The following is a 23478-nucleotide window of genomic DNA, read 5'->3' as shown; positions in this document are numbered from 1 at the left end:
AGCTGAGGAGCTGATACCAAAAGCTCAAGCAGAAAGAAAATGTTTTGAGAATGGTGTCAACAAATGCACAAATGTGCTTGACACAATGGATGGATGGCGATAAGAGCTGATAAAAGCCCCCAATAAAATGATTAAAAGGAAACTAAGCCCATTTGCCATGGAGCTGATTGGACTCATGGGACCCTATAGGACAGAAAGCCCTCCGGGTTTCCGAGACTAACTCTTTACAGGAGGAGAAAGCCTCGTTTTCCTCTTGAGGAGCGGCTGGTGATTCTCAAGTCTGACCTTGCAGTTAGCAGCCCAACACATAATCCACCATGCCACCAGGGCTCCTTTGAAGATCTCTCGGGAGCCAGGAGCTGGAGAGAGGAGCAGCTTCCCCTGGCTCTGGCCCAGAAATTGAGAGAGAATACGTTTGTTTGTTTGTTCAAGCCACCCGGGTGGTCCTTCTGTGGCAGCAGCACTAGGAGACACTAGGAGGGGGCTCTGGGGAGTCGGGTGGAGCACAGGAGGGGTTGGGCTACAACTGGCCCAAAGCCCTTCAGCACCACGGCCAGCTCCCAGGATAGGCGCGGGTGGAACCCAGGGATGTAGTGCCAGCTCGGGCCTGGACTATTACCTGCCCCTGCCCCCACTCCCACCTTGACACTGTGACAACCCATGTGAAAGCCCATGTTGGTCACGTGGGCCAGCTCATGTCTGGCTACTGAGCCCGTGCCAGGCATCAGACCCCAGGTGGGCAGGTGGAGGGAGGCAACCACAGGGCTGCGTGTACCCTACCTGGCTGAGGCAGGTCAAGGTCTAGGACTGTAACCACTGCCTTCTGAGAGGCTGACAGTAGCCCAGCTCAGCCTGCGGAGCCAAGTGTCTGAGGGAGAATTCCAGCTTGCTACCCAAACTCAGGCCCTTGGACAAATGCACCCCTCTGCTTCTCGGAGCCTCACTTTGCTCGCTTGGAAAGAGTTTGGATAAGGTCTACCATGAATCCACACAAGCCAAGTTCCAGGATCCTAACACTTGCTCCCAGAGTGGGAAATGCTGTCCTCCTTTATGAGCGTTATCAACAGGGGATGGAGAAATGGCCACTTGGAGACAGTAGGGAAGGGGATCCCCATCATGGGATGGCTCAGACGAGGGAGGGCGAAAGGACAGGAGGAAAGGTGCTGGAACCAGCCCCCCAGTGAGCAACGGAGGGCGTTTCCTGGGTGTCAGGTCAGGTAGAGTCACTGGGAGAGGGGGCCGGTCGGGCTAGGACAAAGACCAGACCCTGTGGACGAGTGCTGGTTCTGGGCTGGGGGGAGGTTCAGAGAAGGCGCTGGGTGGGGAGTGGGGTTTAAATGAGGGTTCATAAGCCCTCCCCACTTGAGCAAAGCACAAGGCTGCTAACAGAAAGTCAGCGGGGGAGCTCACGAGCTGCTCCCCGAGAGACAGGGCCATTGGCTTTGTGACACCAACAGCCTTGGAACCCCTTTGGGGCAGCCTCTCCTCTGTCCTGTGGGGTGTTAGGAGACAGCAAGGGGCCCAGCTCTGTGACCAACAGTGGAGTCCCAGCTCCACAGCCCGCTTCCAGGCCTCAAGGTATGGGGTGGAAGCCATCACCGGCCTGACAGGGAGCAGTGTCAGTGCAGAAGGGTGTGACCGGATGACGCCCTAACACCGGGGGTCTCCAGAAAATGACGCAGCATGAAGACAAAGATGAGACCCGTCACAGAGCCCAGAGGGACTTGGGGTTCCAGCCACCTTCCCACTTCCAGGTCTCTGCACCCATGGTTGCAGGTTAACCCAGCAAGGGGGCAGGAGAGAGGCCAACAGCAAGGGAAGCCCAGGAGTGAGCTTTTTGGGGCGGCGTTCTCCACGAGCTCAGCACTTTACACACGTCCCCTGGTCGACCCATCTCCTGACAGGATCAGAGATGCCTGTGCAGCTGTGCCCATGGGGCAGGGGGGCTCTGTCCAGGACCCTGGGCTGGTGGAAAGCCCTGCGGGATGGTGGGGCAGGGCCAGACCTGAGCTTGAAGACTCAGATCCTGAGTGGACTGGTCCCTGGGCAGGAAGGACTTGGAGTTGGGAAGAGCCAAGAGCCCAAGGCCTGGGGTGGGGGTAGATACAAAGGGCTGGCCAGGAGTGATTTAGACTCCGAGCCCTGAAGGCAGGTAGGAAATGCAGGTGCTTCAGGGGATCAGACTGAGGCAGAAATGAGAGGCGTGGTCTGAGCAGGAGGTCGCAAGTCCACGATGATTCCCCACCCCAGTTTTAGGCCCAGCCAGTGCACACCCCACAGCCCAGACTTTTCAAGAGAAGCTGTGAGTCTTGAATTTTATGTGAACGGTCATACTTGCCAAGAGCCAAGCCAACTGGCCGGCCTGTGTGGGCCAGGCCCCTGATGTCGCCTTCCCCGTCTCTAGGTGAGAGCCACCTCCTTGTCCCCCAGCCCCAGGGTACCCTGAACCTAGGGAGAGGCGGACCACCTGCAAGGAGATTACTGGCCTCTGCTCTTCCCTAGCCAGTCGGGATGCCTGGAAGGGGGTGGGCGTGGGGGGAGGGGGTTGTCTCGGTCTCTGTGCTTCTAACACTTCTTTCTAAAATTATTTTTAATTAAAAAAATTGTTTTCCCTTTTTTCATTTAAAAAATTTTTATTTTTATTTTATTTATTTACTTTTTTTGCGCTTCTAACACTTCTACCATGACCATGTGTCACACTTGGGGGGTGTGGGGAGAAAATACCTTTTCTGAAGGGATTCGCACCCCTGTGCACCTGGAGAAGCAGGGGGGTGGAGGTCAGTCACTGTAGGGTCACTGTCAGGTCAGGGGAAGCTGCTTCTGGAAGCCCTGAGGGATGGTGGGGGCGGACTGGCTAAGAGGCAAGAGGGCCAGAAGCCCCGGAGGCTTCGAGGTCCAGGAAGCGGAAGCAGAAAAGTTTCTGGAGAGGCAGAGTTGGGCCAGCAGGTGCTGCAGGCACCTCTTAAAACAGACCCGTTACCCCCTACCTCCTCCTACCCTCCATGGGCACCTTACTCACTCCTGCCTGCCACGCAGGGCTTTGCCGTGTCTAACCCTAACCCTCCCCACTGCACCCCGACAAGATCCTGTGGTCCTGCGTGCCCTCTACCCATGCCACTCGTGCAGCTCGGCTACACTGGTCTCCTCCCTGCCCGACGACAGGCCGCCTGCCACAGTCCGGCCCCAGGGCCCATGCATGTCCTGCGCACCTCCTACCCACGCCCTCTCCCCCAGCCCAGCCAGCGACCGTGAGGCTTCCGTCACTGTCAGGTGCCCCAGAGGGACCCTGCATGCCACATACCAAAACTTGCACCAGTTTCCCCACTTCACTTTGCCCAAAGGGCAGTGACGTCCAGTCATGTCTCTGATCTAATCCCATCTGCTGAAAACCTCACCGTCTCAACATACCGTCCCAGGCAGGTGAAAGTCGGACACCGGCTAAGGAAGAGGGAAGGAAGAATGGACGCATCGGAATGATGTCCCCAGGACGGCCCAGAGGACCAGCGCACCAGTCTGGGGAGAAGCCTGGCCAGAGGGCTCCGGAGAGGCAAGCACGGCGAGGCTTCATCTCACCTACTTTGGACGTGCTGTCAGGAGAGTCCAGTCCCGGAGAAGGACCTCGTGGTGGGTAAAGGAGAGGGGCAGCAAGAGAGGAAGGCCCTGGACCAGATGGATGGACGCCACCACAGCGGGCTCACACAGAAGTGGGAGGATGGTGCAGGACCTGCTGTACGTAGTAGGGCCGCGACGTGTCGGACCGACCAGACGGCAGCCAACAACCGCCTGTCAATAGCGGTACGCCCTGCCCGATGTGGTGCTTGACATTGGTCTTCTCATTACACAGCTTAGACCAGCGATTCTCAACCTGTGGGTCTCCACCCCTTTGGGGGTCAAACGACCCTTTCCCAGGGGTCGCCTAAGACCATCGGAAAACACCTCTTTCCGATGGTCTTAGGAACCAAGACACCACTCCTTTATCTGTCTCCAGGAGGGTCCGTCCACAGGCAGATAATGCCCACCTACGAGTCCCCGTCGTGTAGATTGTGACCCATGCTACACCATGCTTCAAGACAAAATGTCATTGATTTGTCATTAGAAATAAATATTTCACAATATCTAATTACATATTGTTTTTGTGATGAATCACTATGCTTTCATGATGTTCAATTTGTAACCATGAAAATACATGCTGCCTATCAGATATTTACATGATTCATCACAGTAGCAAAATGACAGTGATGAAGTAGCAATGAAAATAATGTTATGGTTGGGGGTCACCACCCCATGAGGAACTGTATGAAAGGGTGGCGGCATGAGGAAGGTTGAGAACCGCTGTCTCAGACAGCAGGAACACCTGGGCCAGGCCAACTGTGACTGTGTTTGGCTAGGAGCACTGAAGGCTGATGGTCCACGCCCTCCCACGAGGCGCCGCAGGAGACAAGCCAGGCCATGTCCTCCAGCAGTCAGCCCTGGGCACAACTCTGCTCTGACAGTCACGGGGGTCACCTGTGTCCGAACGGACTTGCTGGCAACTGGCACTTGTTGGGACTCCTCCATCCAGGTTTGCCTCATTGCAAATGCCAGGGAACCCCAGGAGGGCAGCACGTTGCACAACACCCGGACACCCAAGAGCAGGCCCTTTCTGCGCCTTCTCTCTCTTCTCAAGGATAGAGCCGCGGCTCAACCGTCACTTCTCCCAGGGAGCCCTCCTTGCCCATACCATCTGCCCCAGTCACCGTGCGGTGACCATTCCACGCCCTGTGGTTCTTACCGCGGTGACACTGTCTTACAGAGGATTGGTTTGGAGGCCGTCTCTGCCCTTAGCCTGCAGGCTCACCTCTTATGTAGAGCGCACAGTAGGTGGGCAGGGTGGGCAGGTGGTGATGGGGGGATTGTGAGAGGAACAGGCCCAGGGCCTTGGTCTACCCATTTAGTTCCAAATGCCCTCAAAGCAATAAGAGGCAGTGTGTGCACACACACGAGTGCACATGCACCTAATGGGATGTGTGGGAGAAACGTGTGTGCATCCGCACACGCCCCCTCCCTCCCCTCCTCCGAGCTCCAGAAAAGCAGGCCCAGAAGATGGGCTTTCTTTCAAAACCAGCCTGGCACAGAAAAATGGCTGTGACAGCACAAAGCCAAGATTGAATCAGCGACAGCCCGATTGCCTGGTGACGGTTACAAATGACCTGACGTGGAAGAGACGGGATCAGATGTGCGCAGAACAAGCATGGCACCACGCCCCCACGGCCCCACAAAGGCTGGCGGGGTGGCTCCCAGGACCTCTGGTCGGGGCCGGTCCACAACTCAGGCCCCCACTCCACCAGGAGAGGCCCATCCCCCAGAGACAGCACGCCCCACGGGCCACCAAAGCCACAGGACGAGCGAGGGCTGAGTTTTATTTTCCTCATCCGGCCTGTGCCGGCGAGACCCACTTGTTACTGCCGGGGGCCAGGCAGGCCGATTCCACCGCTCACAGTCCGATGGACTGGCCGCTTGGGGGGAACAGCAGCAGCCAGCTCTCCGTCCCAGGCACGGAGCCGGCTCCCTGGGCCAATGAGGTCAGAACCTTGCCTGACACACCTCCGATGGGTCCCCCTCTTCTTCACCCTCCAGAGACACAAAGCTCCGCCCTCCAGTCCCTGCTAGGGGCCATTCTAGGAAGGGCAGAACTGTGTGCGGCCCACCCCCACCCGGGGCTTGGATCCCAGCCCCCGCCAATCACTGAGGCCTCTCTCCATCTGTCAAAGGAGTTGGATGGCACTGCTCTCGGGCCTCGGTGAGGATCAACCAGGGGTGGTCACAGGCTTAATCCTACTCCAGCCTCAATCCTGCCAGCATCCACTGGGGCCCACAGTGCCCACTGGCCACCTTGGCCCTCACCACTGCTTTTGCCACCAGAGGGGACACTGAGGGGCTCAGTGAGATGAAGGGGTCTGCAGGGGTCATGCTGGGATCCTTGCTCTCCCAGCCCTGGACCCCAACTCCTCCTGGGACGTGTATCCTTTAACTCCCAGAACAAGGTCAGGAACATGCCTGGGGCGGGAATATGCTTGGGCACAGGAGGGGTGAGGGCTCGTGACAGAGCCTTGCTGGACACAGCACCGGGGATTGGCCTGTCACCCAGACAGCTCCAGCCGGTGTGCAGAGGGGCAGCTCCCTGGACAGCTGAGGGCAAGGGCAGTACCCAGCTAGGAGCGCATCAGGCTCCCAGCATGCACCTCGTGAGCCAGGCCTTGTGGGGTCAGATGGATAGAGTGATAGGAGTGCAGACACAGGCATTTAGCCAACTGTGTCCGGCCCTGCCCTGGGCACTTGGCCTTCATGCACCCTCGGCTCCTCCTTTCTCTGAGATCGGATTATTATTGGCCCCATTATCCGGGAGGGGAAACTGAGGAGTAGGTGGGGAAGCCACTGAGGGACTGGTGGAAGGGGATTTGAGCCGTCTGTGTGGCCCCAATCACCTCGAGCACAGCCTGCAGGGCAGGGACACGGTCTTCCAGTGGAACTGTGTAAGGATGGCTGGACCCTGGCTGGGGCAGGGGCTGGAGTGGCCTCAGCTTGGCCTGTGTGCATCGTCAACAGACCAGAGCTCCAGCTCTGCCCCTCACCTCTGTGTGTCCTTCCATAAGGCCACCTAGCCTCTCTGTGCTTCCGCTTCCCCACCGGACCCATGGGATTCAGAATGCCCCTTCCTTACATGCCACGGGGGCTAGATTGTAGCACAGGAGGAATGTGTGTGTACTTGTTCAATTTTGGGAGGGGGTATGAGGAGAAATGGCTGAGAGACTTGGGGGCCTGGGCAGGTTTGGGGACAATGGCCTCTGGGTCTGCTTTTACATGTGTCCCCTAACCACCGCCTGTGCCTGCATGCCCAGGCCTGACAGCTGGGCATGAGGCCTGGGGTGCCCGGCCCATGCCGGCATGTACACACACGCCTGTGTGTGTGACTGCCGAGGCTTCTATGCAAACATGTTAATTTGTTTTCATTTTGTGTGTGTGTGTGTGTGTGTGTTTCCCCTCACAGGATAATTGGGTGACTTTGAAGTCTTGGCAAGGCGGCTGATTATAGCTATTTGGGGAGTGCCTTTGCGGGGCTCAGGCCCTGCCTCTTGCCTCTGGCGCTGGAAGTACCAGCTGGGGAGCACCTTGGGGGGCGAGGTGAGATGCGCCGGGTTGCGGGGTGCTCTTGCCAGGCAGGAAAGGGAATAGGGGTGTTCCATGGCTGTGCACCCCCATGCACTGTGCTTATAAGTTCACTGATGCCCTCCGCCCAGACAACAGCCCAACACCCCAGGGTGCAAATCCCACCAGCACCTTTTCTTCACCTTGAATGCTGCATTCAAAATAAAGCGGGATTGTAAATCATTGCATGGTTGCCAATAAAAAAAAGGGCAAAACCAAACACCCACAATGCTCAGTTTGGGTTCTCTTGGGAAATAAATAAATAAATAAATAAATAGAAAAGGCTGGCAGCTCAGGGAGGCCACATGCTTTGTTCGCTTTATTACCCTCTTAGAGGGGTGGGCACGGGACTGACCACCCTGGGCTTTGGGCACAGATGGCCTGAGGCTCAGACTCTGTCTTCAGAAGCCATAGTGTGACCCTAGCCGGTACCTGCTTTTCGGAGTCTGTCTGTGGCGGATTCCCTGCCTTGCCATGGAAAGATTGAGACAGAGGGATTTCTAGAACATAGGAGGGGTTTGTCATCTTTTTCTGATGAGGGGAGTTTCCTGTGGGGACACTTGATGTAACTTCTGGCCACTGGGCCTTGTCAGGGATCTGTTTGTCTGCCAGACAAAGACCAGGTCCCCGAGGGCCAAGCCCACGCCTGCAGTTCAGACTGGAGTGGGGTTGACCGCAGACTCTACTGTGTGTGGAGGCCTGGAGGCTGACAGGAAAGGGCTCGGGGTCCTGGTGGAGGTCAGTGGGCTAAAGGGTCCATCTGGACCAGGAGGACATCAGGGCAGGGGCATGGGTGCTGGGGAAGAGGACGGTGGAGGTGCCCTTGGTAGGCTCCTGAGCAAAGGCCAGAGGAAGGGGCAGTCAGGAAGGGACCTACAACATTGAGAAGCCAAGTGGCCTTTGGGATTCTGGGCCCCCTATAGGCCTGGGCTCAGAGATGATCTTTAGTGGACAGCTGCCTGTGGGCCCAGTGAAGGCCAAGAGGAGACTCAGGCTGGCCCTCCCTGGACCCCCTCCTGGATCCCGGGCCTCCTGGGAACCTTGGCCAAGTCACCTGTGCTAAGCCTATCTGCTTCCCTGTAAAAGGAGATCATTCCATAGGCATGGGCTTATGGCTCCTGGGCTCCCACCCGGACCCCACCCACCGTGATGCTTGTCTTCTGCACGCTCCCAGGAAGCCCCAGCCCATGAGTGCAGGCGCCGGCCAACAAGCTCCTTGTGTCCTGGCACCCACACACCCCGCACTGGCCCCAGGCTGGGTGGAGACACGTGGTTTATCAAGTGCAGCAAGTCCCATGAATCTGGCGAATGGCCTGCCCTCTCTGAACCTCCGTCTCTTAATCTGGACTGTGCTCTGACTGCCCCTCGTCCGCAGGATCAAGGGCAGGCACCTGATGATGCCTAGCATGTAGCAGGCCCACGAATGACTAGTTTAATGGCTGGCTGTGGCCCCATGACCAGTTAGAGGGCCCCAAGATGCAAAAGGCGGGCACACTGTGACGGGCAAGGAGGCAGGGAGAGGGTGACAGGTGGGGACTCCCCGGCCGCGTGCCTTGGGGGGACAGGCAGACCTCTGCAGGGCACTGGGGCCTCCTGGGTCACATAGGGAGGCAGCTGGCAGCATCCCTCCCCCAGCGAGAGCCACACAAAGGGGCCTCTATTCCCTGTTCCCAGCGTTTGTCCCCGGCTGGCTGGGCCGCACCACCCTCTCCCTACTCTGCTAGCTGCCCAGCAGGGCCCAAGCCTGCACAAAGGCCCAGATGTCCCTGCCCAAGCCTCCTGGCCTGAGAAAACCCTATCCACGAGGAACTAGAACATTCCAGAGGGTTCTGCAGAGGGGTGGGTGGGGGTGTCATCAGGTATGGCAGGGCCTCCCACCCAGGCCACAGAGAAGTGGAGGGAGCAAGGGGGAGTGGGGCCAAGAGAAAGCCTCTGGAGCAGATGCACCTGGGTTCAAATCGTACTCCAGATCCCCCCACCTCCTAGGTGAGCAGCCTGGGGCCGGACCTGTGCCCTCCTTGGGCCTGTTTCTTGGTCTGTACACTGGGGACAAGACACTTGGGCCCGACTCTCTGGCTGTCCCAGGGTTCAGCAGGTGATGCAGATGCTAGACTGACACAGGGCAGAGGCAACAGGGGACAGGGCTGTCGGCAGGCAGGCCAGGTACTTGCCGCCTCTCTCCTCTGACCAACCTGAAAGCCCAGTGGGTTCAACCTTGACTGAACAGCATCCCCTGCTAGAACATTCCAATCCATCCCCCTTCAATGCAGCAGGGCAAATCCATGCCTGCTGACCCTCAGGCCAGGGTGTGAGCCCCTCACAGCAGCCCGTGAAGTCAAGCACCTGCCGTGTACAAGACAAGGCCTTTGCAGGACATCATGTCCTTCCAGCCCTACAGGCGGCACAGCAGGGTGGCACGCTGGTTATGGGCTCTGATGTCCCAGACCCAAATCGCAGCTCCCCACGATCAGAGAGGTGCCACTCTCAGGGGGGTTACGCACCAGCCAACTGAGGACCCTCCCATGTCCATGGCTGAGAGCCCAGCCCCAGCAAGCATGACACCCTCACCCAACTCACAGACAGAGAAACTGAGGCCCAGGCAGTGGCAAGCAGTCCTGCCAGACTCGGGGCTGAGAGCCAGGGTGGGCGGGCAGCCTCTGACAGCCGGCATTCTTCACACATCTCCTTGGCAGATTTCTTCTCATTCCAAAGACCTCTTAGCGCCCCGGGCCCCACGAGGCTCTGAGGCTGACCCATCCTTCCAGCTGACCCCTGGGAGCCCTGGCCCCACCATGCCAAGTTCCCCCTGGTCTGGTCTCCCTCCCACCTGCGGAGGGCCAAGTGAACAGCAGAACACCGAGTGATTAAGACCGGCGGCGCATACCATCCGGGCGCCTGGGAACACTGCGGCGGAGTTCCCCTTTCATGTTTCTAGCAATTGTATGAAAATGTGCAACACGGCGCGGCACCAGCTGACAAATGAGACGAAACAGACAGGATTCCAGGCCGGCATTTCCCGGGCCTGATTGGCATTAATTGTGAGCGTTTACAAAGCACAACTCGGCACCTGACATTTGCTTCAAGCGAACGCTTCCTTCTAATAGTCTTAATGATTACAACAGGAGCGGGTGATCACTGTCGGCTGGGAAGGGCCACCTGCTGCCTGGCCCGGGGTGCTGGCCGCCTGAGCACCCCTAGGTCCCAGAGGGTCCAGCCGGGGCCTCACTTTCCCTGCAGGGCCAGGGACACCAAGACCCTCACAGTGCACTGCCCGTTTATCCAGGTGACAGGGAAGCTCACGGGCACACTGGTGTGTGTGTGTGTGTGTGTGGGGCACGCAGTGGGACACGGCTGGTCCAGCTCTGATAACTAACAAACCTCGCTGCCATGGAGTCCACTCTGACTCATAGGGACCCTTTACGACAGGGTAGAGCTGCCCCTGTGAGTTTCCGGGACTGTCACTCTTTGTGGGAGTAGAACGTCTCATCTTTCTCCCTTGACTTGGCTGCTGGGTTCGTCCTACTCATAACTGGCACACCGCCTGGGCTCATACAAAGACTGCAACAAAGGTCCCTGCCAGGTCCCTTCCTCGCTCTGAGCCTATAACCGGGCTCACCTGTAACACAGGGGTGGGGGGGGGGTGGGGCCGAGGCTTGACAAGCCTCAGCGGCAAAGACCAAGGTTTGAGTCCCACCTCTGGCCTCTTTTCAGCTGCACACCCTTGAGAGAGAGAGAGGCCTTCTTCTCTCGAGGCTTGACAAGCCTCAGCGGCAAAGACCAAGGTTTGAGCCCCACCTCTGGCCTCTTTTCAGCTGCACACCCTTGAGAGAGAGAGAGGCCTTCTTCTCTCGAGCCCCAGTCATCCTCATCTATAACGGAATGACTCCTCCTCACAGGAGGGGACCTGGTGGTGCCGCGGTGGGCTGCTAACTGGAAGGCAGCGGTTCAAAACCACCAGTCGCTCCAAGGGAGAAAGATGAGGCTGTCAACTCTCAAAAGGTGTTCCAGGCTCGGAAACCCACAGGGACAGTTCTGCCCCAAGTTTGTAGGGTCTCTCTGAGTCAGAATCAACTCGACGGCAGTGAGGCTTGAATCCCCAGGAGAAAGGGTGTAAAAACACGGAGTCCTCTGCAGGCCCAAAGCTTAAGCCCGGTTCCTTCTCTGGACAACACTTTTGCACATGCACATGGGCATGCATGCACTCAGGCGGTCAGCATTGAGGTCCCTGACTTGCAAGCTGGGAACGCATGCATGAACAACGCCAAGACACACACACCCCTCCCCGGGAGAAGAGAGAGGGCAAACAGGCCTGGAAGTGTCCCACACACATCGACCCACACTGACTCGTCCCATTTTACAGACGGAGACGCTGAGGCACGAAGGGAGAGAGACGGCCATTTGATGCCAGTCACCCAGTTGGGATGAGGGGGCATTACCTGCCTGCACAGGGCATTATCAGGGGAAGGACGAGCCCTCTCAACCTCCAGGCGGAAGCCTCCGCTGAGGGTTAACCACTGATCCCCACTGCTGGCATCTGTCTTGGTGGGGTCTCACCCAGGCTGGGCACTAGACTGGGGGTGAGTGGGTCCTGTGCCCAGTGGGAGGAGCACTGGAGAGGCCTGATAGCCGTTCTTCAGGGGCTCCGTGTCCGGGGCTGGAAATGGGGGAGACAGCTTTGCCTACACCGCTCATGTGCATTTTTTCCATCAGCCAGGTGTCTGGGGACAGAACCACCTCGGCCAGGTGTCGCCAGCACACGCAAATCTCCCTTCTGAGAGCCCGGCGGGCTCAGGAAAGTGCTGGCACTCAGCTGAGCCTGGAACTTTCTCTTGGCAGGCAAGCCCACGGAGACCTCTGGCCCCTGCCCCTCCTTGCCAGGCCTACCCTAAAGGGAATCCCCAAGGTAGGGCCCAGCCCCAGGCTTGGCTCTAGCCCGGGAAACCTTGGCACCCACTTCTCTGGGAGCTGGCTTGGAGGGTGGCATGAGCATAAGAACTACCACCACAACACAAACAAAAAAAGGGGGGGGGATTTTTTTCCCCCTTTGCATATGGTGGCACAGATGGGCCCATGATCCATAAAAACTGTTTGCAATTAAACTCCCACTTTGCATGGCTGCATTTGTCAGTTGTCAGAACTGTGGGCTCCGGGCCCCACGCTGACAGGGAGGCAGGCCACTGGGTGAGGCCTAGGAACTGCTCAGAGCTCAGGCCCCTCGGCTACCAGGACGCCCCAGCGGTCACACCAGTGCCCTCTCTGGCCACCCCCCCCAGCTCCCACCAGGAGTCCGAGCTCAGCTGGGCCAGGGCTTGGAAGGGTTCCTCTGCTCGGTGGGGGCCTAGCCAGTGTCCGGTGCCCGGCTGTGGGGCTAATGAGAGTGGAGAGTGAAGTGAATCACCGTTCAGGCCTGCTAGAGGGTCAGGGGCCAGACAGGGCACAAGCCATCATGGGGGTCCAAGGCTAAGGAGCCAGCACCTCTGGCCCAGCTGGCAGAAGGGCTATTGGGCAGTGCCAGGCAGGGCTGCCAAGGATCAGAACTGGCTCCTTCCTGATCCCCAGGGGAAGTGGCCTAGCTTCCTCTTCTTCGAAAGCAGGCAGGGAAACGGAGGCAAGACTTTCATTATGTCAAGGGTCTAGATTTCCTTTGGGGTCTGGTGGCACAGCAGATTATGCATTGGGCTGTTGACTGCAAGGTCAGTGGTTTGAACTCACCAGCTGCCACTAGGAAGAAAGAGGAGGGCTGCCTGCTCCCATAAAGATCAACAGTCTCGAAAACCCACCAGGGCAGCTCGGACTTGATGGCAGTGTGTTTGAATGTGATATTCCCCCTAGGCTCTCCGCCCATGGAACACTTCGGGAAAGCTTCCAGAGACGGAGTACAGCCATCTGCACCCCTTCCACAGCTCTGGGCTCCCAAACCCAGCCCCAGCGCCCTCCAGCACCAGTCTGGAAGCTTTGCTGTTTGGGTTAACAAATGCATCACTGGGCTTTGGCCCATCACGGGGATCTCCGAATAATTGCTCCCTGACGGAAAGCAGCCAGGCCCTGGTCCTCCTTCCCCCTGCCCCCTCCAAGCCAGAAAAGAAGAGTCATAAAAAGAGCTTGTTATCTCACCTATTGAGGCTCTGACTGGATGTTACTGCTAATTGGGTATAACATCCTTGTCTTGTTCTCTCAGAAGCTAAATCAAGAGAGCGCCACTGCTGCGAACTAATTATATCTCCGGCCGGCAGCCTGCAGCTTGTCTCTCCCTTTATTGAGTTAAAAAATGGTCACGAACCTTCATCCTTCATCCCCCCCTCACCCCACCCTCTTCCCAAGCACTGGGCCCACGCGGTCCACTAAGCATGACCGGTAAGACCCAAACAGCCTGGCAGGAGGGTCCTGGAGACAGGCAACAGGGTCAAGAATGCTGGCAGGGGAGCCACTGCCCCAGGACCGCCCTCCCCTGACCTCAGGCCTAGGGTGCCTCATTTTCTGGGGGGAGGGGGACTCTGCCACACTCCCCAGGCAGCTAGACCCTCCAGGAGAGTTTCAGCCAGGGACCCTGCATCTCATGGAAGACTTACAGTGACCCCCAAGACCAGGGTAGCATGCGTCCCATTTTAGAGGTGGAGAAGCCAACACTGAGTAGGAGACAGACCGCCCGCCACACCGGGCCACACTGGGCCCCTCGGTTCTTGTGTGGACCTTCTCAGCACACACTGCTCAGCAGGGAGCACTCGCCACTGAGTCACACGGTCAGTATTCTTGAGTTCCCCCTGGGTACCAGGCAGGCCAGGGAACCCCAAACACAGGGGCTTGCAGAAAAGTTCCAGAACATTTGGCAACGCTGGGTCATTTCTCTGCTTAACGAGCTTCCACCCACGAGAGGGCCACTTCCAAATGCCCAGGATGAGGCCCTGGCTCCCCCACATTCCAGCCCCCTCCAGCCACACACTGACCCCTCACTGGGAACACTCACCCGCCCACTTATGAGTCACTTCTCATGCTGTCCCCTCCATCTACAAGGCTATCTGTCTCCGGCCCTGCCTGTCACAAGTTCCACCAGTCTTAAGGCCTCTGAATCAAGGACACCTGCTCCAGGAAGGCCACTTTGCTGTCCTTCAGCATCTGTCTCCCACCTGCTCCAGGCGTGGACTTACAAAGCCCTGGGTTTGCATATGACAGTTCCACCCCTCTGCAAGGGCAGGCCCTGCTGTTTCACCTCTCTGAGCCTTGGGTCCTCATCTCCAAAATGGGCTCTTTCCTGGAGGGACTGGGGCCTGCTATGGGCCTCAAACCATGCCTGCTGGTGTCCTCAGCCAGCCCACCAGGGTCCAGACTGCACCGGTACCCATGTGCCAGCAGGTGTGGGCCTGCATGGATGGGGGGCAGCATCTCTCTGCAGGCAGGAGTGCAAGGAACCCTCATACCCAAACAGCCCTCCCAGACAAAGGGCCAGCCCTCTCCTCAGAGGGGATCCCCCAGGCCCTGGGCCCTTCCTTACAAGAGGGGCTGCACATGAACCCTACTTACGGAGTGGCCAGCAGGCCCCTGGGCTCAGTGAGGGCAGGCAGACAAGAGGGCTTCAGCTCCCAGGCCCTGTGGATTGATTGGTGTTGCCTACCCAGAGCCTGGAAAGTACCCAAGGTCAGATCTCCACTCCGCAGGGGGAAGAGGGCAGCAATTGATTAGCGATGTCTGCCAATGGCACAGCAGGGCAAGGCAAGCCAGGCTGGCCACGAGCAGGCCATCCTTGACATTTTATGGAGGACTCGGCTGAGGCTGGGGTGGGATGGGGGGTGGCTTGCTCAAGGTCATGCAGCTCATAAAAGAAACATCTGGCTCGTGTATGGGTCCCCCCAGCTCCAGCACCAAGACTCTCACATGACAGCCCCTCCCAGCACAGCTTGCAAAGCTTGTGTAGGTAACAAAGGGGGCTCTACTGACCTTCTGTGTGGCTCTGGGGTGGTCGTTTGCCTGCTCAGAGTCTCAGTTTCCTCATGTACACAGTAAGGATAAAAACACGCTTCACAGAGCAGGAAGCAACGTGAGGATGACATGAGAGAGTAGGTGCCCAAACAGGAAGGCGCCCAACAGCTTCTGGTGATTAGCATCGTGAGCTTGCACAAGGACCGCCTCCTTCAGGAAGTCCTCTTTGGCTGCCCCAGCTGGAAGCAATCCCTCTGATTTCCCTGAGTGCTTTGAGAGGCACCACAAGGGTAGGACTGGGTAGGTCTTAGTCAAAACTGTGTCCCCTGACTCCCTGCGCAATCCTTGCACACTGAGGGTGGCTACCCCCCAACCCCCCACCATCCTGGGCTGGGGTCCCGAACCCACGGTCTCAGGAGGGACCACCTTTCAAAGCAACTGGGGCTTGCTTTCGTTTCATCCCCAGGGCCAGGTCTCCAGCAGCAACACTGTCTCTGAATGAAGAGACAAGTCAGGAGCAGAAGTGGTAGTTCCCTCCTGTTCCTGCAGGGCCACCAGTTACAGCCCAGCCTGAGCAATTCTCTGAGGCAGGACATTTGACAGTGAGGGGCCTAAGTCCCGCAGACAGAGTCAAAGCCTAGGGACTGCCAGCCAGGAAGCCCTGCCACCTCTGCTCCCCTGATGCTGGAGTTTGGGGGTGCTCCTTGAGCCAGCAGCTGATTAACCTTGGCCTCCTCCTCCCCCGCCTGGGAGAGCCCCCTCTCTAGACTTTGGGTCATTAAGTTCTGTGCCATTAAGTCTCCGTCCTGAGAGCCTGTTCACAGCCATCCTTAGCCTCAACCCGACCTCCTGGGCCTTTGTCCCTGTGCACTCCGCACAATGGCAGGGGCTCCCAGGGCCCCAAACAGCTGCTGCGGCTGAGATGCTGACTGGCCATGGGGCAGAGAGGACTGACCAGGCCCCGTGCCAGAGCCCAGCCCACCCAGGGGCTTGGCCACATCCCTCCCTCCGGGCTGACCGAACACCCTGCCTTGAGCCAAGTCAGACGCATGCCACCCTACAGACCAGGGCAAAAGGGCTCTGCGGGTTTCTGAGACTGTCACTGTGTGGGCATGGAAAGTCTCATTTTTCTTCCGAGGGGTGGCAGATGGTGCAGGCCAAGGCGTAACCAGTGGAGTTTATTGGACATTCACACCCACAATTCACACCCACCTCATCCAGAAGCCAGCAAGAGCACTCCCATTAGCTGGAGGCCCACAGGGGTCAAGTGACTTGCCTGAGGACACACGGCCCAGGAAGTCATTTCAAGTCAGGACTCTGCAGGCCCTGTAGAAGGCTGCCAGTGTAGTCTAGGGACATCCAGGTCTCCCTCAGGCACCTTCACTGGGGGGTCCCGAGCTCTTCACTCAAGGCTGCCATCCTAGTGACTTCTGCCTCTCCTAAGCTCCCACTACCCTTCCTAGACATGCCCCTGGTTTCTCCAACATCCACCTGTTAGTAAAACCGCCCTTCACTCCAGACTGGGCAGATCCACCCAAGCCTCGGGGTGTAGGCAAAAGCCCCCTTCCTCCAGGAAGCCCTGTCTGACTCCTCCATCCGTCCACTCTCCCGCCTCAGTGCAGCTCCTCTGGTCTGGCTCTGCTTCCAGAGCAAAGGTCCAGCATTCTGAGCTGTGAACCTGATTTCTCAGAGCTTTGCCCCACTGACCGTGGCTGGCATGGTGCCCTCGTCCCCACCCCTGCTGGGACCAGCCGTTGTCACTGTGGTTGAAAAACAAAAAACTACACCCACTGCCTTGCGGTCAATTTAGACGATGATGGGCCTTGTATAGGGTTGAACCAAAAAAAAAACACCCTACCTCACTGCCACCCAGTCAATTCAGAATCATAGCAAACCTATAGGACAAGGTAGAACAGAGCTGCCCTGGTGAGTTTCTGAAACTGCAACTTGGAGAAGCAGCTGGTGGTCCACCCCCAGGTGCTTCCTGGAGGCGCTATCTCCCTGTCAGGACCACCAAGGCTCTTGGTGGTTGCTGTTTGGGTCCTAAAACTAGTTGTGACTCCTGGTGACCCCATGGGTGCAGAGCGGATGCACGGTTTTCAAAGCTGTGACCTTTCAGAGGCAAACTGGCAGGTCTGTCTTCACTGCTGGGGGTGTGACTCCAGGTGGCTTTGAACTACCAACATTTGGGCTAATTGTCCAGCGCTTAACCGCTCAACCCACCGGTGGGCCCAATAGCTAAGGCTCCAAACACACAATAGTTCAGTCAATTCCAACTCACAGTGAGGAACCTTATAGGGCAGAACTGCTCCATGGGGTTCCCCAGACCCAATCTTTATGGGAGCAGACAGCATTCTTTCTCCTAAGGATTGGCCGGTGGGCTTGAATTGCCGACCTTGCAGTTAGTAACCCACCGCTTAACGCACCGCACCACCACGGCTCCTTAACGGGTGCTCAATATTTACCACTGCCCCACCCCCACCGTGGGGCCACCAGCGAGCTCACACTCAACCACCACCGAGCTCACACTCAACCACCACAGACTCCTTGGCTGTGGTCCCGCCACCCCACGCTCGGCTCTGCAACTGGGGGGAATCGGGAAGGTGGTGACAGAAGGCCCTCTGCCCCAACCCCGCCCGAGACCTTCCCTGGATATTAATTATTCCAGTCTGCTTCCACCAGAATGGCCAGCGGCTAAGTTTGGGGGTGAGAGCCACCCGGCGAGCGACCACTAATTGGCCCCGCCTCCTCCCCCACCCCGCATCTTTTAAGTGGTTCTAACTCCGCCCACCGGAGTGCAGGCGAGCTCCCCACGGCCGCGACCCTGTCCTTTGTTCGAGGCCCGCCGCCGGCACGCAGATCTTTTTCATCTAACCAATCAGTGGTCCAGGTGGAAGGAATCCATCCAGCCACCCCTCCTCCCTCCCCCCTCGGCTTCCAGAATCGACCCCCCCACTCCCCACCCCCCAGCCCAGGCAGACTAAAATAGTCATTAGGCAGATTTCAAAAGATGTCAGTAGCTTATAATTATAGTCGACATCCTCCGGAGATAAAAGTGATTACCTTGGATGCAAATCACTTAGCAACCAATCAGGGCGGCGGGCGGCGGCCGCGGAGGTGACCGGCCGGCGGCGCAGCGCTCCGCCGCCAGCCCGCACCGCTCGGGCAGAGAAAGCGCACAATAGCTCTTGACACGCAAATGGGTTAACACAATAAAGCCGGCTCCGGCCGCGGCGGGGGGAGCGCAGCAATTGCCGGCCCGCGGGAGGTAATAAAGCGGCCCTTTTGTGCGCGCCTCCGCGTTCTCACCCCCGCCCCGGGCCCCGAGGACTGGCCGCCTGATTGAATTACGGCTCATGAATATCAGCCGCGCGGCCCGCTTCCTGCGGCTGGGGAGGGACCCGAAGGCGGACGAGGCCCCCGCCCTCCCCGCCGGCCCCAGCCCCACAGGGGCGCAGATGTGCGCCACGTGCACTCACCGTGTGGGGTGTCCGGCGCCCAGGCACCCCAGCAGAGACAGGTGGAAGGGTGGGGGATTCTGCCCTGCAGTCTTGCCACTGTTAGGCTCCCGGAGGGCCCCGGAAAAGCTAACCGTGGCCAACCGAGGCAGGAGCGTTTGGCCAGGCATGCTGTGGACCACATCCGCCTCCTGTAAGGAGGCCGATCCTGTGCTGCGCTTAGGTTGCAAACCACTCAAGGTCAGCAGTTCTGACTCCCCAGCTGTTCCGCGGGAAAAGGATGAGGCTTTCTACTCCCCAATGATTACCAGTCTCAGAAACGCAGCGGGGCAGTTCTACTGTGTGCTATGGCGCTGGCTAGGAGTCCTAACCGACTCTATGGGAGTGGGTTACTCTTTGGGCTAAACGCACCAGCCGCCTGCAGAAAGAAGGTGGACGGTTTCTACTCCTGTCAAGATTTCGTTTCGGAAACTGGAGGGGTCAGTTTGACTCTGGTGCCAGTTGCCAGTTGCCAGTTGCTTGCTTGGCATTTCAAAACCAACAACAGCTCCTCCGATGGAGAAACACTGGGTTTTCTACTCCTGTCCACCGTTACCGTCCCGGAAACCCACAGGGGGTTGCTATGAGTCAGCAGTGACCCCATAGAGATGATTTGTTTTGTTTTGCTTTAATAGACTCAATGTGGCAATTCTAATTGACTCAGTGGCAGGGAGTTTGGCGTCAGTGGTGGAGTGAGCTATTACCAGTGTCTTTTGGAAGATGTAGAGGAGCCCTGGTGGTGCAGTGGTTACACATCGGGCTGCCAACCACAAGGTCAGCAGTTCGAAACCAGCAGCCTCTCCGAGGGAGAAAGATGTGCCCTTCTACTCCTCCCGTTAAGACTTACAGTCTTGGTAACCCACTGGGGGCAGTTGTACCTTTGCCCTATAGGGTTGCTATGAGTCAGCATCCACTAGGCAGTGAGTTTTTGGTCTCCACGATTTGGAAACAGGCTGAGCGAGGCAAAGCTACTTCCTCAGGGCCACACAGTCAGCAAGTGGTGGGCTGGGCGACTCAGCTCCAGGCCGAGCTCACTCCAGTGCCCACTTTTAATTTTTCTAATATTTTACAACATTTTTGGCAAAAGTTGACACAGCAAGTTAGGTCCCCTGGATTGACAATTTTGGCAGAAATTGTTCAGTGACACTAATTACATTTTTTTTTAATTTTAACAATGTGTCAAGGTTCTCTTTATTTCCAGTACTCCAGCTTCCCTGCCTCCTTTATCTTCTCAGCTTTGCTTTTGAGTCATTGTTGACCTTTTGGTCTCCTACTGATGGTTTTTAAGTAAGGCACCTGCCTCATGGGTAATATCCTTTATTTTGTGTGCCACGCTGCTATTTCAATAGAAGGTGAGCTCAAGCCACCAGCTTGGTTCTAAAGTTTAAAGAGTGTCCCTCGAGTTTGTCTCAGGGAGTCCTCTCTGTTCCAGTTAGTCTGACTGTTTTTGTTGTTGTTTTTAACATGAATTTGAGTTCTGCTCCACCTTCTATTCTGTCTATGCAGGACCACCTATGGTGTCCTGGGTGGTAGCTGGGCACCATCTAGTTCTTCTGGTCTCAGGGTAGATGAACCTGTCTGTGGCTCTTGTAGATTTGTTTCTTCCCTAAGCTAACCTTTAACCAGAAGCCGCTGCCTACCCCTGGGGGGGGAAGGGGGGGCTTCAACTTCCTCATCTATAGATGTCAAACAGCCCAGCCTGGGTCTGGAGCCAGGCTCAGAAGGGATGGGGCAGGATTGGAGGGCTTGGGAGGAATTAGACGAGAGAGAGATTACTGGAATGGAGGGGGTGGCAGGGATGAGTGGGAGCTAACCTTGAGAGAGGAGACCGCTCAGAGAACTAAGAAGGACCCCTGATTGGAGGAGAAACCCAGGGTTACTATGCACAGACAGGCAGGGGGTCCTCACTGGCTCCTCTCCCACTCTAAGGCACCCCTATCACACTAAGGCAGTGATTCTCAACCGTCCTAATGTCGTGACCCTTTAATACAGTTCCTCATGTTGTGGTGACCCCCAAACCATAAAATTATTTTCGTTGCTACTTCACTGTTACTTTGCTACTGTTATGAATCAGGCGACCCCATGTGAAAGGGTCGTTTGACACCCAAAGGGGCTGAGACCCACAAGTTGAGAACCGCTGTTCTAAGCCTCCAGGACGGACCCACTCAAACCTGTTTCACCCCCATTCAGCATTGCCTGGGCCTGGAACCCCATCCTCATTGAACTAAGCAGCCAGCTGCATACCCACTGAGAGTCCCTGGGAGGGATGATGGCAACCTTGTCCTCTGGTGAGGGCAGGAGAGCCAATAACCAGGAGCCTAGGGCCACCGGATTTCATGCTCCGTCACCAGGTTTTTTATACCACACCATGTTTTTATACTACAGAAAGGAGACAGCAGTGGGAGGGTGCCAGGGCAGAAGTTGTCATTCTGCTCCACCATGCCCTATGGCTAATGAGGAGTTGGGCTCCAGGACTCTAGTCTGTGCCCCTGTCCACTAAGTCGGGAGTGAGGTGGGGAGCTCAGGTGTTCTGGAGCCAAGGGCATTCAGGGCAGCCCTGTCCCCCTGCAGCTACTGGGCCACATACACCCTTCCTTTGTCAGACCTCAGTTTGCCTCTCTGTAAAACAGGCCAGAGGGCCCCGGAGTTGAGCTGACACTTGCCAAACCTGCTTGTCTCCTGGCCAAGCTAGAACACCAAGGGAAGGGAACAGAAGGAGGCGCCCAATTCTGACAGCCTCGCCTTCCACCTTGGCTGAGGAAGTATAAATACTCGGCGGCCTCCAACTGCCTGTGTTTGTCTGTCTCTGGCGCGCTCCGAATTTGTTTCAAAACTGGGAGGCTTCAAGAGGCAGTGCAAACAGCCTGTCTACCCACTGCTCCCCAGGCCCCCCAATCTGCTGCCACTGCTGCAGGGCTGTCCTTGGAAGGCAGGCTGTGCATGTTTCATCGCAGTACTTAGGCTGGAATTATCTCCCTGCCAAGCCCCAAAGCAGCTTCTCTGGTATTTATGGACCTGTTAACCTAGCATGAGAGTCTGGGAGAAGCCCGCTCTGCCTGCAAATGCTCACTGCAGATGCTGGGGCCTGCTGCTCATTAGGACACCGGACACAGAGACAGAGGGACAGGCACACACACTCCCCCTCTGTCCTCAACTGCCCCCAGGACACTGATCCCACAGACACTGTCTCATTGTCCCAGACCCGTTAGTAGCATCGCCGCCAGCCATGGAAGCCCTAACCCAGTTTTCTAGTCTTTTCTTAGAAATGTGATCACAGCTGCTTCACCCACATCCGACACACCTGGTGGTCATGGCTGGAAGGAACTTCTAGAAGAGCCAGCACAGAGCCAGCGGCCGGATGCTGGGTGGGGGTTCTTGAAGGGCCATGCAGGGCTGTCATTGGGAAGAGAGGGCTGACACCTGACCCCATCAAAGCTGGCCCTTAACAGAGTCATACTTGACTCAGACCTTGGGATGGGTGGACCTGGCCAGCAGCACCTTGCTCACCAGCCACCAACAGGCATCACGCTACTTGTAAATCAAAGGAAAAGTGGCACAGCCAGGAGGCAGGGCTTGGCCAAGGCTCCCCTCACCATGGGCTTGCACCTTCCCTGCGGGGTGGGGGTAAGGGGGAAGTGGTGGGAGAGTGGATGGATCTATCATTGCTTCTCTGAGCAGATACGAGTGGCCTGTTTTAAAGGCTCGGACTCACTGGGGGCCTGGAACCATCAGTCTGTTTCCTGGGTGTACTGGGGTTCAGGGAAGGCCTCCTCTTTAGCAGCATCCCCTGTGAAAGCATAGTCACTCTGTCTGGGAGGCCAGAGCCCCGGGGCTCTGCCAGGCTCCAAGGGCAGAGCACAGAACACCTGTCCTTGGGGGGAGGAGCATCAGCAGAGACAGCTGGCACTGCCTCCCTCCCCCAACCTCACGGAAGAGCTGGGGATTTAGGTCAGAGGACTGCAGTGGGGGGGGTTGGAGAGATCCTACCGTCACCCCTCCACCACCCGTCACCTCTCCACCACCCGTCACCCCTCCACCACCCGTATGCATACAGTCCCAGCATGGTTACAGGCCCTGCCCCCTCCGGCGGTCTTGGGTCAAGGCAAAACGAGTAGCCACAGCAACCTGGTGACGTCAGAGGCCTGGCCGTGACGTCACGCTGGGGGCCCGCACAGGGGAACCTCCGGCCAGTTGAGTTTCGCTATCTCCGAGGAACGCGAGATCGAAGTACCCGGCTGTGATTAGCCCTAGAGCAAGACACTCCTTGAGTGCTGCCACCTGCCTAGCGGGGACCCCACATTCCCTCTGCGCTGAAGCCCCTGGCGATCCCGCAGGAGACGCGGGGACCCCTCTCGCCGTCACACGCAGCTTGTCTCCCTGTCACCTTCCAGGGCGCAGGATCACACGGGGGGAATTTCGGGTAACGTGCCTCTCACTACCTTTGTCTGACAGCTTCAGGGTGGGGTGACCTTTTCTTTCTGGCGTCCGCCCCCAACCCGACCGCAGCCCAGGCCCTACGGAACCACATCACACGACCCGCTTCCCCAGCTGCACGCCGGCCGGATGGACAGTGGGGGTCAGAGTGTGCGTGTGTTTGTTTGGGGGGAGGCGGTAAGAGGGGCAAGGGGCACCACTGTTTCAGGATTCCCGACAGCTCTGACCCCCTAGCAGTCTCGACCAGGCTGCCCCAATGCCAGGGGTGCCTCCAGCTCTGAACCCCGCCCCCGCGGTACTCACCGGATCAGCCAGGCCGTCGAAGGGCACCCACCGGGTGTCAGTGGCGACCTCGCTCCGCTCGGCGGGTCGCAGCCAGGCAGCGGCGGCAGAAGGTGCCGGAGAAAGCCCCGCTCCGGGGCCGATGCCCCTCCAGCCGCAGGCGGCG

The 23478-nt window shown here is 57.7% G+C and overlaps 1 protein-coding gene across 1 annotated transcript in view; it reads right to left on the bottom strand.

Moving 5' to 3' along the window:
- The window catches only part of FAM222A (family with sequence similarity 222 member A), a 79609-nt gene extending 56234 nt beyond the window's left edge, over positions 1 to 23375 (bottom strand). Inside the window, exon 1 of the mRNA XM_004709541.2 lies at positions 23334 to 23375. The gene's annotated coding sequence lies outside the window, so the exon portion shown is untranslated. The remainder of the gene's footprint in view (positions 1 to 23333) is intronic.
- Positions 23376 to 23478: the final 103 nt, after the last annotated feature.

Source organism: Echinops telfairi, unplaced genomic scaffold, assembly GCF_000313985.2.
Source record: "Echinops telfairi isolate 266 unplaced genomic scaffold, ASM31398v2 ScPeMD7_7412;HRSCAF=8450, whole genome shotgun sequence".
NCBI classification, from domain to species: Eukaryota; Metazoa; Chordata; class Mammalia; order Afrosoricida; family Tenrecidae; genus Echinops; species Echinops telfairi.
This window is presented reverse-complemented; position numbering and strand designations above follow the sequence as displayed.